This window comes from Perissodus microlepis, chromosome 16, assembly GCF_051167445.1.
Source record: "Perissodus microlepis isolate ML-2025 ecotype Zambia chromosome 16, ASM5116744v1, whole genome shotgun sequence".
Classification (NCBI taxonomy): domain Eukaryota; kingdom Metazoa; phylum Chordata; class Actinopteri; order Cichliformes; family Cichlidae; genus Perissodus; species Perissodus microlepis.
Genome location: NC_140476.1, coordinates 16,444,288 through 16,462,544, shown reverse-complemented (window position 1 = coordinate 16,462,544; position 18,257 = coordinate 16,444,288).

Genomic DNA, 18,257 nt, shown 5'->3' with positions numbered 1-18,257 from the left:
TCAAATGGCCATTACAGTCTATGCCCAGCTTTAGAGCAGAAATAAGTACGTTTACAGCCTGCTGTGAAAAACAAATTTTGCCTCTGCACAACACTGCAGTGGATTTTTATTAAGATAAAAATGTGATGTTAGTTTATAAGATATTTTTTCTAATGCTTGGATAAAAATGCTTCACAGTCAATGACTACCTGAAATCTAGAAGTCGGGGACATCACTAAATGCAGTGTTTCCTCCCTTGAGATGCTCTTTTTAGCCTTTTATTGCAGCCACCTGCAACTGCTGTGTGTTTGTGGGTCTTTCTGCATTCAGTTTTGTCTTCAGGTATTGAAATGCATAATATATTATGTTGAGATCAGGTGATTGACTTGATCACTGAGAAACCTCGGGAGTTCTTGACTTGGTCAGATGGTGTGAGCTTGTTTTTCTTAACCGTGGTAATAATTCTGCCATCGTGCACTTTTTTTTTGTCCTCTGTGATCTTCCAGACCTTCTCTTACTGAGGTGGCCAGTTCATGCCTTTTTTTTAAAGATGACCCAGACTGTTGACTTGGTCATTCCCAAAGTTTTGGTTATCTGGTTTATTTGGGTTTTTCAGCCTAATGTCAGCCTTCCTTTTATGTATTGGCATCTCATTGGACGCTATATTTATACTGAGAGAATTAGTAAAAACCAAGTTTAACACACATCAGCTCCAGGGTTATCTCTTTAAATTGTCGTGGAATAAAAAAATAAAGGTGTCGTGGCCACGTCTCATTTCTTTTGACCCTCTAAACATGCTAACTTTTTGGAAAACCTAGAACTTCTTGATTGTTTAATTTAAAAAAAAAAAAGTGCAGTGGTGCAAAGAGACAAAACTATAAAAACTCTACTGTTGTCCAAAACCTGATGAACCTTAATATAACTTATAATAATAAAACTGCACAAATCTTTAGAGCTAAGAGCAAAACTGCTGTACTAATATCGGTAGATTAACAAAGAAAAGACATGATGCATACGTAGGTGCAGTGAACCAGATACCAGCTAACGTGAACAGCAATTCACCGAAGGTCTGTCCCCTACAAATTAAAGGAAGAACACAGAGATATTGAGGTCAGGGTAAGTTTAGCTAATTTATGTTAAAGGCTGTGAGGCGAGGACATTAAAAGGCTAGTTGGGAGAAAGGTAATAGCCCAATATTAGACAAAGGTGGGGATTAAACGCATTATATCACCCTTAATCATCTCTAATGACCCCCACCTGTAATTCACACCTCATAAAAGTTCTTCCCTTTCTGAATTCATCATCTTGGGTTACAGTGAATTTAAACACAGTAAGTACAGGTGAGAGTGAGAGTCTTAGTTCATAAACATTTGTAATTAGTCTTGCGAAATAATTCAATATTGCATTAGAAAAAAAAATTCTTTTTAAATAAATAAAAAATATATAGTAGGTATGTTTTTATCACTCTGTGGTATCTATGATTGACATGTTTCTGCTCTTGATTTATATCATAACATATTTCAATGTAAATGGAAACAAGTTATGTTATCATGGTAACATTTAATGCCTCTTTTAATGGATCGTTTGTATACTCACTAAAACAAGGAATACACAGAGTTAGCTCTACGCTTGATGAAAAATCTACCATTTCTTATTGCCTTAATCATTAAGTGGTAAATCTCTGGGCTGGAGTGGGTCTTTGTTGCATGTTCTACCTCTTTTTATACACGTGTTGTGTCTATATCTCTATGAATGGTGTCAAACTCAAATGAAAGCTAAATTATGCTAATCTTTAAAGAAATGATGACCTCTGCATGACCTTTCCAGCCAAGCACACCTTGTGCTTCTGTGCATTCTGAAAGTCTTTTTTTATTTCACCCTGATCTTGTGCTGTCGAATGCTCATCATAATATATTTAGAATGCAAAAACAAAAACAGGTTTTTGGATTCACTCTATATTTGTATAAAACAAAATATTAAAATATTCAGTTTAAGCATTCATACCCTTAACAGACCTTTGGCAGTCACAACCACATTAGCCCTTCTTGGGAATGATGTTACATGCACAGCCTGTCTCCAGAGAAGCTGTTGGATTCAGGTCCAGAAACTGGCTGGGCCGATAAAAGTCTTTGGCAGAGTTTTTCTGAAGCCACTGCTGTGTGTTCTTGGCCACATACTGTGGGTTGTTGTCTTGCTGAAATGTAAACTTTTGTGCCTGCCAGAGAATTTCATCACCGCAGACACAGTTACTCAGGATTGCCCTATGTTTCTACATCTTTCCTTTGGTTCAGACTAGTCTCAAAGTCCCTGTTGCAGAAAAAAAACATCCCCACAGCTCTGTGTTTGACTGTAGGGATAGTATTAATGAGGTGATGCTCATTGCTTGGTTTCCTCCACACAAACCAGAGGATTTTGCTTCTTATGGTCTGCAAGTTGTTCAGGTGCCTTCTGGCAAACTCTCAGTGGGCTGTCATCTGCATTTTAGTGACGAATGGCTTGTGTCTGGCCACTCTACCATGAAGGCCTGATCGGGGGAGTGCTGCACCAGTGGTTGTTCTTCTCTAACAGCATGGTGACTATGAACGTCGGATCCCTATATATTTGGACAACGACACAAATTCTGTTATTTTGTATTAATATGTGACTGAAGTGCTGACTTTTAACTTTAATTCAAAGGGTTTAACAACATGTTTTTATAACTTTGCAGTCAATGACTCTCTAAAGAGTAGAACTCAAACCAAATGCTGTGTTTTCTCACTTAAGATGCTCCACACTCATTCTTGGTTGTTGTTGTTTGTTCATTTCTCTGCCTTCAGTTTTATTCTTTTGGGTTGAGACCAGGTACCTGACTTGGCAATTGAAGGAAATCCCATTTGTTTCCTTCTGGAAACTCTTGGGCTGTGTCGGGTCATTATGCGTTTGCGCCGTGAAGCACCGTCTGATCAGTTTTGCAGAGTGAAGCTCTTAAACTTCAAAATTCCTCCTGCTACCTCTATCAGCAGTCACATCATTAATAAATAAAAATAATTAATCATGGTTTCATTTGCCCCAAAGTTTTCTCTTTCAGAGGCTGTTTTAGATGTTTTCAGCCTGCACAGTCTAATCCCCCCGTTCCTGAGTGTAACCACCTTCTTGTAAACCCTCTGTATTTACATTCATTCTTTGACAATAGTGCACTTACCCCCTTGAGAGCAATCATTACTTGGTAAAAAGTTTTTCTTAACAACAGAAATAATAAATAAACTCTCATTGTCTTCTGTGGTCTTTGGTGTTGCTGGGCTGGCCAGAGTATTCCTCCTTTATAAGAATGCATCAGATTTTTGATTTGGCTACTTTTAAAGTTTTTGCTTTCGCTCTGATAGGTTTATTTTGATTTTGTAGCTTTAAGCTCTCTCTGGACCTCATATTGAGAATCTACCAAATGCAAGTGTAACATTTGGACTTAACTCTAGATCCTTTCTATAAAAAATAACAAGGGAAAAGGCCTCACCTGGCCATGAAAGAGCTTGTCGGTCAATAGTCCAATCACCTTTAACTCTCAATTCTTTTGTAAAACCTCTTCAAATAAAACTTGAGGTCCCCCTTTATTTACATCCCGATTGTCTGATTTAAAATCCACTGCAGTGGTGTATAGAGGCACAATTATAAAAATGTGGTCATTGTCCAAAAACTCATGGACCTAGCTCTGATCTACAAGACAAAAAGAAGTTTTTCTCCAACAGGACCTCCTATAAATTATTTCTAATTGTTAACACGTAGTTTAATGAGGCACTAATGTATTCCAGTAAAAGAATCAAAGTGACAGTTGATAGAAGTGGTTTTTTTTCCAGAGATAAACTGCAAGTCTCATGCCGAAATGTCAGATTTTTTAGTACATAGGATGTTCTTTTATTTTTATACATAAACAAAAAAACTCTAAGAAGCAGCTTTGCTTTGTCATAGTGTTCTGTGGAAATTAATGAGAAAAATGAACCCATCTTAAGGTGAGTCTGACATATAAGAAAAACTTGGAAGGATGTGAAATCTTTCTTTATGCAATATAAAGGCAAAGCATCAGTCAATAAGGTAAAAAAAAAAATGTATTTATTCGTTATTTAGTATCACCAGCATACACTGTGCTCGTGGTTGTGATTTGTCTCTGAAATGCTTCAAGTGTATCAACAAGATGCTTTTTCTGCCTAAAGCCATAAATCTACCACCTGTCAAGCAAGTTGCACACCGAAACTATAAAACTCATTTCATACTGATCACTTAAGAAGAATATCGGTGTGAGTTTATTACAACCCAAGATGACTCGATTGTACCTTCTGCATACATTTTGATCTAACGCAGAGGCTTGCTTTGTGGAACACTGGACATTTTTCACACCTTTCTTCAATACATCATGCAGTTTGTCCGCATGATAATCTCCGCCGCTACACTGCCACCGATTCTGGTTTTGTTTTTGCATCGGGACACATCGCTCAAAGAATCTTTAAGCTGCCAGTATCCATAGCAACAGCATGACTTGCAACCTTTTCTGCTCTGGTTAAGATGACTCCCTGAGGTGTGTTTAGATAAACATGAAGCAAAATGAGTTGAGGCCTGCAGGAGTTAAAGAAGTCAGCATCACGAACAAAAAAGTAACGCTAATCCTGGAGGATAGATTGGAAGATGCAGAGGAACTTGAAGAAATCATAAATGCAAAGTACAGTTGGTGCACCAGTAGAGTGGGGCAACAGGCGGGATAACAGCTTGCATTTTACTCACCCTGTCTGCCCGTAAACTAAATGGGAGAGACTATAACTTGATACTCTGCCTGAACACATTCTTTTTTTACACACAGATGCACCAACAGAGCTGTTACTGCTGCTCGGCTAAAGTGCTGCTCACACTGTGCACCTTCTGCGTTAACAGTTTCATGTGGGCTGTACACATTTTGGATGCCACAAAATATAACCATTGTTTATTAAAATCATGAAGTCAATGTTCAACTTGTCTTTATATATCTTCAACTCTTACAAAGTCATACTATATTTCACACTGTGTGTCATTCTTTAGAAAGACAGATGAACACTGTTTTTAAAGGCATGTGTGGCGCACATTCATGTCATCAAAAAGTAAACTCTTTCATGGTGAAGGCATATTGTCTTTAGATAGCAAATATTGCCAGAGACCAAGGCAATGAGAGAATGCAGTGATGTACATTTAATTCATTTAATATTAATGTATTCTTTAATATTTTATTAAAGAGAAAGGAAACAAAGACAAATGAAAATAAAATATCACGTTTAAATATGTCTGTAAGATGCCAGTCACCCAGGTCACTGAAGACTCAAGTACTTGATTTGAACTGGGCTTCTTTTTATAGGCTCATGAAGATGTTTCACCTCTCATCTGAGAGGTTTCTTCAGTTCTCAAAGCTGATGAAGTCCATGAGGTATTTAAGACTTAGTGTGGCTGTCACTGTGAGGTGGTCCTGAGAGTCACTGTCCCACCTTGCCAGTTTTGCCAAGTTTAAAATTAAATTAAGAAAAAATAATAATGTACAGAAATTTGAATAAAATAACAAAAAAGTTACAAATCTGAAATTTAAATTATTCAAGTTAAAGAGAGACGGCACAGAAGAGGATGGAGCACTAGCTAGCATGGCCTCTTCCTCAGTTGCATGCTACTTAAAACACAAATAATAGCTTACACTTGGGCTGTGATATCAGCCAATAGTGGCTGTTAGAAATGACATAATTCATTGCATGGGCTGTGTAGCTGTACTGAAAACAGGCATCTCTTGGCTTTGAAAGCCTAATTTATTCAGGCAGTGGCATTTCTAAAGATTAAGCTGACAGAGGTTCATTTCTGAATGCAAATGTGCAACACAGCTGAATCAGACGGGGTTTAACCTTCCCGCTCTCTAGTGCAAAGTCTGTGTGATCGCAGGAATACGCAACTAGTGCAGCTAATTGTCACCGTTAGTGAGTGGGCGTCATGTGTGCTGCCTCCGGTTGCTTAAACCACACAGAGCATCTCATTCTCATGTAAAGCGAATGTGTCTGCTGTGTGAGAAGACTGTGAAAAAAATGTCCCAACTGTATTCTCTGAAAATTGTTCACGAGTGAAAACAGCTATATACTATATTTGCTAGTATACCATTTGTTTCAGCAGGCCTAAATGAACACTGTAAGAGCAATGCTATAAAGTACAATGTTTCATTTATGAGCTGCAAGACACAATAGTAAAGAGAGCTGCATTTCATTAAATTTTAATTAAGACAAACGATCTGTGAGAGCATACCGTCTCTTAGGTGGCTGTCCTCATGTGACAACCAGCTGGTTGCAACTGCTGAGGAGAGAGAGGAGACGCAGAGAGAAGGAGGAAACATCGGCGACTAGATAAGGAACAATAAGCTTGTGAGTTTCTCGCTGAGTTACATACATAGAGTACTGAAACTAAAACAGCAAAAGCTGAGGAGGTTTGAACAGTTGTGTGAAGCAACGTCCAAGTGGCAGGTGATGTGATTTATAATGAGATGGCAGAAATCCGAAAAGGTTAGCAACATGTCATTAATGAAATTTCACAGTGTCACAGTAAAAAGGCATCAACGTGATTGGATAACATCTCATGCAAAACCATGTGGCCATTGATGGATGTTGATGCTGCACTCGTTTTTTGTTTTTTGTATATTCTAAGGGAGAAGGCTCTTCATATACCCCAAAAGCTTGCTGTCCTCACCAGCTAAGTATTTATTTGGTGTATCTTAAATTTGGTGCTAAGTATGTAGCACAGATTCATCAGAGCTTTTTAGCAAAAAACAGATGACTGCTGTCCTGAAGCTGGTTAGACCAGTAAGAGTAATGTTAAATGGGCTGATTTACCATTTACTATTTTAACCTAGCACTCAAAGCATTTCTTTACTACATGGCTCATTCACTCAGTCACACACACATTCATACAAGAGCTTTTTTTTTCTATACCGAAATACCTTGTCTAACATTCACACACACCCACACTCCGATGGATGCATCAAGGGCAACTCGGGGTTTGGTATCTTACCCAAGGATATAGTTGCCTGGGATTAAACTACTAAACTTCAGACTTGTAGACAGCTCACTCTACCTCCAGAGCCACAGCTGTGAAGCCAAAAAAAGAAGGGGAAAAGGGCAGCTAGGCTAAATCTAGACTCTCATCCCAGAGCCCACAATTTATTCTGAAGATTTGATCCATTGCTAATAGCGGTCCAAGATATTGCATGGTGGTCTGGTTATGTGTACAAACTCTTCACATTCAACAAGCCCTTGCCCAGAGAAAACTAATGTCAGCACCTCTGAAGAAGAAAATTGTGTAATTTATTTTCCTGTCAGTCAAACCAGACTTGAGAGCTGTCAGTCACCATAAGCAAAAGAGCCACAAACACTCTGCTCTTCTACATGTCATTAGGAGCGGCAGCAGTCACATTTTGAACATTTACAGCACCCGAGCTGTCAGCAAGACATTTTTCATCAGAGGGCTTTACTCAGGGGCTTTTGGACAAAATCCAAGCCTTCAACATGCAGCTTCAGGACAAGAGGTCCGAGGATGTTACACCAAGACGGGTCCTAATGACTCGTCTAAGATGCTGCAGCTGTAACAATAAAGAGTCAGGACCGTTTGAACCAATAAAGAAATCTAATGTGTAACACAACTCCAGAAAAAATGTAGTGTTTAACATAATTTCTGCATTTTGTGTTAAAGAAAGAACCCACTTCATATCAGCAAATATTTTTCAAATGGTTATGGTATGTATGCAGGCATTGTGCAGAACAGAGGGAGATTGATGGACTTGTATAGCCCTGTGCAGTCTCTGCTGCCTGGCCATACTAAGGCGAGCTTTCCCCTGGGCAAGCAAGACTATTGGTCGAAGTTCAGATATAACTTCATTTTCTATGTGGATGAAATGCACCTTAAGGGCAGAAGCAGTGGGTGGAGGGGAGGGGAAGAAGGGGTTTAGGAGAAACTGTGTTTTCCATTCACACAGATGCTTGGTGAGAGTCAGAGGCTAAGGCATAAAAGAAATCCATTGTGGCTGTGGAGCCTGACTGCTGACAGAAATTAAATTGTGTCCACTGACTTTTCATATTGCAACCCAAGGTCTATGGCAATAGTGCCAGAGTCTCTGTAGCATTAGTGGTCAGAGACGCCTTTTTGCTTGAACTGGAGCATTTTAAAAATGATTTTATTATGAGAAGCTAATAAAGAAAAAAAAATCACAACTGTAACTGTGAAACATCACTTATGGGTAAACTGTATTATATATTTTCTATTAATAATGACTGATAATACAGATTTTCATACCAGCAAAGTTTCTGAAAATATTCATTCGTATTCAAAATGAATGAGAACGCAAAACCAGCACACATGTGATTTTAACCTAGTACATAATTTTGGACGATCTCTAGACTTTACTGTGTTTCAGTTTCCCCTTTTCTCATAACCAAAACTTGACATTGTGGGGAAGTTTTTAGTTTGTTTAACTTCCTTGTAAACTGATACATGACTTGTGTACAAGGCTTGTCCACAACAGTCAATACAGGCATCATTTCAAATGAAACTCAAGGACCGGCATCGATTTGCTATTTCCAAACAAATGAAACCTTAGCGAGTGTGTTTAATGAGTACAATGAATGGGCAATAGAAGAAAGGCTAAAAACAGATATGCTGCTGTACTGCATAACTACTCCTTAAGTTGCTGCTGGTATAGAAATTAATATCTCTAACACCTCCCTGTAAATGTTAATGGTAGTGTGAATAATTTAAACATAATGCCTTAAAGAAATATTTCTGAAAAATATCTGTCTGGCATTTTTTGACCAAAAGATTAAGCCTACTTTCAAACCTCTTTGAGAAATACAGGGTTACAGCCCATATTTTGTTATCATAGCTTAGCTGCTTGCCTAGCTCTATCTAAATCCACCTACTAACACTCAAGCATATTCCCAAGATATTCATTCATCTATTTGAAGCTACAAAAACAATAACTACAACATAATTTGAAATATCATATGGTCCTTATAAGGCAAATGAAAACAGTTATACTATAGTAATAGAGACTATAAAAGTAATACAATTATTGTTCTGTATCCATGCAAAAAACAAACTAATTTCCAGCTTTTATAAGCTATAAAAAATATAGAATGCAAAAAATACAAAAAAAATAAAAATAAAAAAATAAAATACAAAATCTTACCTTGTTGCATCAAGATGCTCACAAAATTCCAAGCTCACGCTTATTCTTTCAGAGATCGAATCCTCAGAGACAGATACAGCCCTCAAACAAATATCAGATTGACAGATTGATACATGAGGATGCCAGACGTGATGATAGTAGCAATCTGCATGAAACACAGGCCAGAGCAGCAAAGAGAAATAACTTCTTTTTTTTTTTTGATGCATGGATCCCGCTGTTGAGCCTAGTTCACAGAAAGTTCAGCTGAGCAGCAGGCCCTGTCATAGACCTTTTGAATGGATTCATTCTGCACTATCTCTCTGGCAGACTGCGTGTAATGGATGAGGTGCAAGGTTCCAACAAAAAGCACATCTGCATCCACCCGATAAAGTGCTTCACAAAGAAGAGGCATCTTTTTTGTTGCTTTGAGCAAGGACCTGCTTGGAGTTTCCCACACATGGTCCTCATAAACAGTCGAGGTCCACAGTATTACTTTTTTGATACAGCCTGCTGAAAATATCCTAATACAAATTCTCACTGTACTGCAAACAGACTCTCATGCAGACACAATCATTTTCACAGGTGACCAATGCGTTATTTGACAGAATGAAAATCTTTTAACAAAAAAAAATCTCTATCAATGGCATCAGTATAAACAATTGTGAGGCCTGTCTGCCGTTGGTCCATTACTGAGCACATATCGTTGCTCTGGGTAGGCAGTATTGTGTAATTGACTGGCTGGCCCTGAGGCGACTGTAGGCATCTCTATGGTCACACCTCAGTACCTCACAGTTGGCAAGGCTGGGCTTGCAACAAATCACACTCCACTGACAGCCGTGCTCGTCTTTCGCTTCTCGCGTCCTGTGGAACTGCAGCAGCAGCAACAAAACGCTTGAAAGCCAAGGATAGCACATTTAAATATTTCTCAGCAAAAAAAAAAAAAAGCCCAAGTGTCTCTGCAAATGAGAAAAGACTAGTTCTGGTCAGAGAACTGTAAGCAAACAGTCAGGGCACTTATCCTGCCTGTAACCATAGAAATAGCTGGAAAAACCTCTGCTTGAGCAAATGGGAACGTCTGGCGGGGGGAAATGTATTGTCTGGCCACTCCAGAGAGAGAACAGATGGAGATGTGATCCTGTTGTTGGGCCAGCAGGATACTTGAACAGGCAGATTGCGCATTTACATTTACACCTCAGAACTGGAGTCATTACAAGCTAGTGCTTATTACAGTTGCGTTAATTGGTTCACAGTTCTATTCATACAGCTCCTGTATAGTCCAATGGTACTCACGGCAGACTGTATATGAATGTATAGGTGTACCATTTCAATGCGGGCAATAAACAAACTGAAATTGTAATAACTGAATAAGAAATGTGATGATATTAATCATTACGTACACAGTACACAATCCCCCCCCCCCAAAAAAAAAAAAAAAATCAGACAGGGACAGACGAATACTGGGAATTCTGAAAGGTAACAATGGCACTATTTCTGGGGACACAAATGAATTCAGATTATGCCTGGTGGTCAGAGTGCATCCCAAAATCCTCTAGTTTGATTTTATCCCATCTATCATTATTCTCTTTGGCAAACACAATGCCATTGGTTCCCAGAAGAATTATAGGGCTGCACTGCAGAAGACAAACAATTTACTGGCACTTTGCCTCACTGAACAGCACTGTCAGCCTGCCAGGAACCATCCATTTTAAACAATACATGTTTTAGTCACGAGGCTGCACATTTCTTGGACACAATAACTCACACTATTCATAGAACCATTTAAGTTATGCCAACTACTTAAGATAATAGAAGCTATTCAAACACGGGAAGTGTGTAGCCTCATCACACATCTCTCATTTCATTTTATGTTTAACATTCTGATAGACAAATATCACACAGATGTGCAGGAAAAATACTACCGCCTTCCACCTATGCTTTGAACTAACTCGCGCTTAAGAGGGAAAGAAGATAAAATTCAACTTGGCAGGCTTTTCTGCATTAACTCCCTCTCCTACCAGAGTGTAAATTAAGTGGGGAGCTAGTGCAGTGTGCTGAAGCAGGAATGTGGGCCTGAGGCAGAGCAGAGCATAGCAGCGGGATGCTCGAGGGGAGCCGGAGGCTACATTATGCTGCAGCGGGGCCAGAGAGCTCGGTGTGTGACAGCCCTGCACCCTCGGTGGACACACCAGGACCACTGCCACCGTATTCTCAGGACATTTACATTATTCAAAGATAAATGCATTGTCAATTTTGTGTCTCCCAGCACTAGATATGTGTGCCGCTTCACTCCTCCCGCAGCCAAAGGTGGGCTCACCTCCGCCCGCTGCAAGACACACTACAAATGAAATCAAATGTCTTTCTCGATGGTGCAGAATTACTTAACCCTGCAAGCTGCCTCTGCGCTCTTGGATTTTAGATTGTAATGCAGAGGCCTGTAGGTAAGGAGAACAACAGAAGTAGGAAATGTTCCTAAGACTGGTAATTTCAAAAGGGAGACACTGCAAACTGTCTATAAGATGGCAAGATCTGTTATTTTATTAAATGACTGTCATTTGTTTGTGTCTTGACAGTTTTGGTGTTTTGGCTTGTTTGCTGGGACAAAATCTCCCATCTCAAGGTTGAGGCTTTTATTTGCTTGAATTCTAAGTGAACAGTTAAAAAAATTACAAAAGTTATTGGCATGCATCCATCCTCTGGGTATCATGAAAGCCTGCAGCAGATTTTGGCCCTATCCATCAAGGATATGTTGAGATATTTCAACCACAGTAGTAGTAACATTAGCCAGCTGGTGACACTACAGGAAAAGTCAGGGATTGCTATGCTGAAACTGAGATTCATCCTCTGGGGGAGCATAAAAGTCAGAATCAAATGTGATAATAATTTTTTTTACCCCAAACTAAAAACATCACCTTGATGTGGCACTAAAGAAACAAGAGAACACTAAAGTCCCCCCCCCAGAGGAATTATTGTCTGTACAAATTGCCAAAGTGATCCAATAGTTGTCTCGATATGTGAGTCTGCTAGATCAAAGTGACCAGCACTGCGATGACTAGAGCCATGGTGTCTGTCATCCTTTCACATGGATCCTCATTGGTTGTTATAGTTGGCTGTTAACTTAATTGTGAACTGTTGCTATAAGTAAACACACCCAGCACTAATCTTATTTTCAATCATTTTATCTTATTTTAAGATACCAAGTTCCCAGCAAAAGAAAGCTGATCTTCTTTAATTTTTTTTATTTAAATGGGCTTAACATAAAAAAAAAAAAAAATCGATCTATAGTCGACTGTTACATAGTAGATTTTAACTTGAGGTCAGTGAGGTCAGATCAGATGTAGTCCAACCCAAAAGGTGATTTAAAATGTGAGACTTGGGTTATAATGGTTAGACAAAAAAATCTTAGGGCTTTGCCAAATGTCTCCAAAGAAAACAAATATAAAATGAGACTTTAACGTTTTCCTTTAAATTTGCTGCTGTTATAACAGTGAAACAATTACAAGAAAGTAATCAGTAAGGTCAACTAAGCTTACCTAATGCGTGGCATAGACAGACACAGTGATAGTTTTTAAAGATAACAAAGATTCTTTCAATAATTGATGCCTGATTAGGATTAGAAGTATTTGAAATGCACAATCTCTCAAATTAATTCAAGGCATGGAAACAAGACTGTGTTAAACTACACAAATGATCAAACTTATTTCATACTTTATAACAAGAAATAGTGCTGTAATTTTCAAATGTAATGTGGAAGACATTATGGGATAAATAATTGCTTAACTGACAGTTAAAGGTGGTGTTATTATCATTTTATCACTGCACAGATCTCCAAAAATGACCAAAACCAACAATGAAGTGGTCCAATGAGCATGGATTACTTAAGCACAGGTAGTGGTGGTGTTATAGTTTATTCCTGTCTGTAATAGGACATCATTGCTGTCTGAAAACACTTAAGAAATGTTAAGTGTTTCAGTGCAATGGATGTAGGCACAGTGGTTGATGTGGAGTCTAACCCTTGTACAGTTTCCCCAGCACCAAGTACTGTATTTATTAAAGTGTGCCTGAAACACAAAGTCCTCAACAAATGCACCATTAATCTATGTTTTAAAATTAAACTATTTGTAGTGGTCTTTGGAAAATTACATCTTCAGAGGGAGCAAATTGGCCCGGGGCAGAATGAGTCAGACACAGCCGGAAAGTTGGACAGTTTTGAAAGACCTATTAGCACGCTGTTGGTTTTGGTCCTTTTTGTGGAATTTGTTAATGCGAAGGGAAATGCAAACCAGTGACAGCCTTATCCTTTAAATACACATTTCCATGATTTGAACAACATCACCCATCAGTGTAAATCTTTCAGGTGTCATTCTCCTCTCCTGTAAATATTTCAATCAGGTGTTTGCTTGTGTTCTGCTGTAGGCTTTCCAGCAAAGATGACACTGGCAAATATTCCCAAGAAAATGGCCTCCAGAGTAAAACAGGACAGGCTGTAGGATGACCGTTGAAACTTCCTTGGATGAATTGTTAACTTTAATACAGAAACTTATGAATATAGTTATTCATTCAACAATCCATCTCTCATATCTAAAAGTCACAGACTATTTTACTGAAATAATGTGTCTGGGATTACAAATGAAAACCACACAGGATCATTCTTTATCCCGGAGACAGATTAAATTCCAAACCCTGTTACTGTAATAGCCACACTTGTAGCTTGCCATGAATTAGAGCTCTAATTATATTAGGTACTATTTTAAACAAAATAACACATTTCTTATGATCCATAGGTGTAATTTATAGCATAAGCCAGGTTCATTTTCTTGGGCAATCAATTTCGTGGTGTAGCAGAAGACTAATATAATTATGTAAAGTGCTGAGAGCTGAGTATCACAGTCAGCACAGAAGGTTTTTTCGAAGATAAATGAAGATGCAATTTATTCACTCATAATTTCATACAGAAAATACCAAGAAGGAAATCCATAAGAGCATCAGAAAAGGGTACAGGCACTAATACTTTTTGATATAGACTATCAGAGCATTGCAGTCAAAGGCTTGCGTAATGTATGAATTACTTCAGGTTTCCTCACATCAGTGAGCTATCTTTCACACAAGAAAGGAGGAGTAGAGCCTTTTTGGCCAAGCCCTCTAAATCATACCCGGAGGAGTGAGTCATTTATAACAGTTACAATTATATCAATATTACTAACACATAAGAGCTGCGATAAATCCACGCACATCAGTTTCTGTGACACAATGCATGATCCATATGGGGAGGTTCCTCAGCTACTGTTATTCGTTTGGCTGCAGGTTTCTCACGGTTAATGTGTTTCATGACTCAACAGGACACAAGCTCAACACAAGAACGATGAATTAAAGTACCAGCTCTTCTCATTTTAGTATGACATCAATTTTCACTCTTTTTATGGTCAATTTTCATCTACTCCATGCTCTTATTGAAAGAAACACACCGTAGCCCTACTGTTATGCTATGCATAACTTCACTGGAAATCCTTTTCAGTGAGCTGTACAGGCATGTTTTAGGAGTAGGAGCTGCCAGCATGAAAAAACTATTGTCAGTACTTTAGTTGCATCAGATCTGGACTGTGCAAACCAAGAGCAAATATCAGTCAGTGGTTTATTAACAGACAGTATCCAGTGCTGTGTTTAGCTCTTTGGTAATGTTTTCACATTTGTTGTTCCGCGGGCATAAACAACTGCAGAACAAAAGTAGTTAAATAAAGTAGTTGTGTAGTTCATTTCCTTTGAGGAGGAGAAGTGCAGACTTTACAGGTTGCAAAATAACACATACTTACTGTATGACCTTCCTAAGGGGGAAAAAAGTGTCTGCCTGTTTTGCTCATCCAACCACACACAGTTTGGTAGATCCCTGATGACAGCAGAGGCCATAGAAGGAAGGACTTCTGGCAGTGGTGTCCTCTGACATTCACATCCTCTGTCACTGTTTACAGATGGTCAGGGTGTGTGTGAAAGATCATCTTTCCTGCTGCTGTCTGATGCCAAAGGCTTAGCGAACGACTATGAGGAAAGAAATTAAATCCTGCCTGTCGGTTTTACAATAAAAATGAGATATGATATTGCATAAAACATGCTCTGGAACAACAGGGTGGTTCTGGAGAGGTGGGAATTTCTGCAGAGCTGTTCCTGTCCTGTATTTTGTGATTAGTTTAGATAAGAGAAGAAAGGAAGTGAATGAATATTAAAAAGAACACACCCGTTCAAGTCAAACTAATCCTTTTATTTGGAGGATCTGGATTTTGTTGACATGAATTAAATTATGCTATTAAACAGTCCACGGAGTAACTGAAAACACTAAGTGTTACATAATGGCACAATCAACCTGAAACTTATGCTTCATCATCTTAAAGTAGGCATAACATTACAACATTACATTTAAACTGGTTTGTTCTTACACCAGGAAAAAAACATAAAAAGAATGTGAATAGACAAAAAAAAAAACAATATTAACGTGAGCTTTTTTATTTCCTTTCCTGTGCTTTGTTCTTACTGATTTCAAATTTTGCAAAGTCACAAATCTACAGCAAGACATCCTAATACTTTACAGTTGATTCTCTAGTATCAGAACTAGAGCACTTTAGTCACTTTCTTAATTTTAATTTGTGGATTTAATGATAAGACTAACAAAACAGACCTTGCCCCTCATCCCCCTTTTTTAATATCACGCTCTTCAGCCAAGAATCCCTTTCAAACTAAGTACCAGCCCTGCCTTTACGCCACATTTTTTTAAAGCTGAAACTCATCTCCCAGGTCACTCAGCTGCTTGCTGTGAAATTCAGTCTTGATCCGATGCTCTGTAATCCACAATCAGGTGCAAACAGAGCAGCCAAGGAGTCCTTTAACAAAAGCATAAAGACATTGAAAGAAACTAGATGTCAGTACAACTCTAATCTTAAAACAAGGGCTTCTTCTGCAGCCTTTTCCACGACCACAGCTCTCTTTTCTCTTGAACCAGCGCGGGTAACAAACAATGACCACCCCTTCCCATACACACACATCGGGATGGAGATGAACGCTGCTCACTTACACAAAGGAGACATCGCGATATGTTATGCCAATGCCGACGTAGTAACTTTCTTCGAGATCTGATTAAATAATTGTTTCGCGTCTTTGAGTACGAATGAATTTGGGACCCTGCCTGTATAAAGAAATAGTACATTTTCTAGTTTACCTCAGACAGTTTGAATGAACAGCTGGATTCCTCCGTTGTTGTACAGCTCCTGATCTTCAGCAGAGACAGCATACATGAACCCCTCACCAAAAAAATGTTTTTTGCAGGATGTCCTGAATACAGATGAGTTTAAATGCTGTTAGAAGCTCTTGTTCTCATTAAAACAGTAACACTACTTCGCCATATGTAAATATTACGCTCCACTGAGAAGGCGTGGCCTGTCGGCTTTGTGTCCAATCAGGAGCGCAAAATGCGCTGCACAGCCTGCTCCAACAAATGCTTTCTTGTTTAATTAAATGTACTACTTCTCTTTTTAAGCCATCATTTAAAAAATGTATTTAATACACAGTCTATACAGGATAACGTGCATGTGTAATTTCACCATGACCAGTTGCATGTGCTTAATTGACAATCACTGTAATGATATTTCTCCCCAACCTCAGTTTGCATGGACAAAATTCAAACCCAGGATTCTGTAAAACACCACCTCTCTGCACAGTTTTCTAACCATGGTTTTTGTTCTTCTTTGTAGGGTTAGAATGTCTTTTTTTTATTATTTTTTTTACTCGGCAGCCGCAGGCAACGGAACTGTGCCGCTGCTATTTCCAGCTGAGGTGTAACTTGTTTTTTCTTTTTTTTTTCTTTTTTTGTATGCCACAGTGCTGAATTTGATCTCAGCTACACCCGTGGCTAATTTTCAAAGTCAGGGGCATAATGACGTGGATAAAATCTAAAACACAATTTGCTCCATTTGTTGCCTCGTAAATTAGATTTTAACTTGCATTATTTCCAAGCTGGAGGATGCAGATTTCCACTTAGCCTCACGAGTTAGCCAAAACAGTGGGGAAACGGTCCTCTACTTATTCAGCTGTGTTTTTGTTATTAATTTAAATATTTATTTATATGATCATTATTTCACTTACTTGCAAGTAAATAATAAAATTGTATTTTCATTGGAACTTAAAATTGCCCGAAAATCCCAGGAAAACAATTAATATTATCTTCTTCGGTGCTAAAGTTGTTTTTTTTATGAGAACTATTTTAAGCTCCATAAATTACATGTGAGGTGTAGAAAGAGGGAGGTGGCGGTGGTGGGGGGGAACCCACCCAGGGTTAAAATGGCCGCCATCCACGGAATACTGATGATTTGTGTTGCAGTAGCTCAGAGACAAAATGCAAGATGGATTTGTTTGTGGCACAGCACGGACTGAACGTACAAACGCCGCCGTTAATATAACCGTGAATCACACTCAGTTCAGCGGCTGATGTTTGTGAAACTTCTGGGGTGGGGGCTCACTCTGAATTAGAGCCACAGTGAATTAAAGCCACTGATGATTTCTGTGACAAGAGTTTCATTTTCCTTCATGCGCTCTTAAATCCAGGGATATATCATCTTGGAAAATGTGAACACAGATTCCAACTGCCCCTTCTTTTTTTCTTCTCCCCAGCTCCCCCACCACCAACACCACCATTAAAGATTGGCCTGTTCGGTTAGAAATGTGTTACTTGGATTTGGAATGCAAATGCTTTGTTCACGAGGAGGAGGGATCAGCGAGGAGTCTGAAAGCGACGAGTTTTTGATTAATGAGCTTTGAAATGGCTCTCCAGGAGCAATAAAGGATGAACTGCTCTCTCTCTTTCTCTCTCTCTCTCTTAGTCACACACCCCTCTGCATCTTGTCCTGTGTCAAGGAATCGCCGTGTATTTTTCTGTTTTGTCACCAGTCTGCTTTGTCTTACACCGACCATGAAAACAAATGGCCATTATATACATATATATATATATATATATATATATATATATACATATATATATATATATATATATATACATATACATATATATATATATACATATACATATATATATATATACATATACATATATATATATATATAC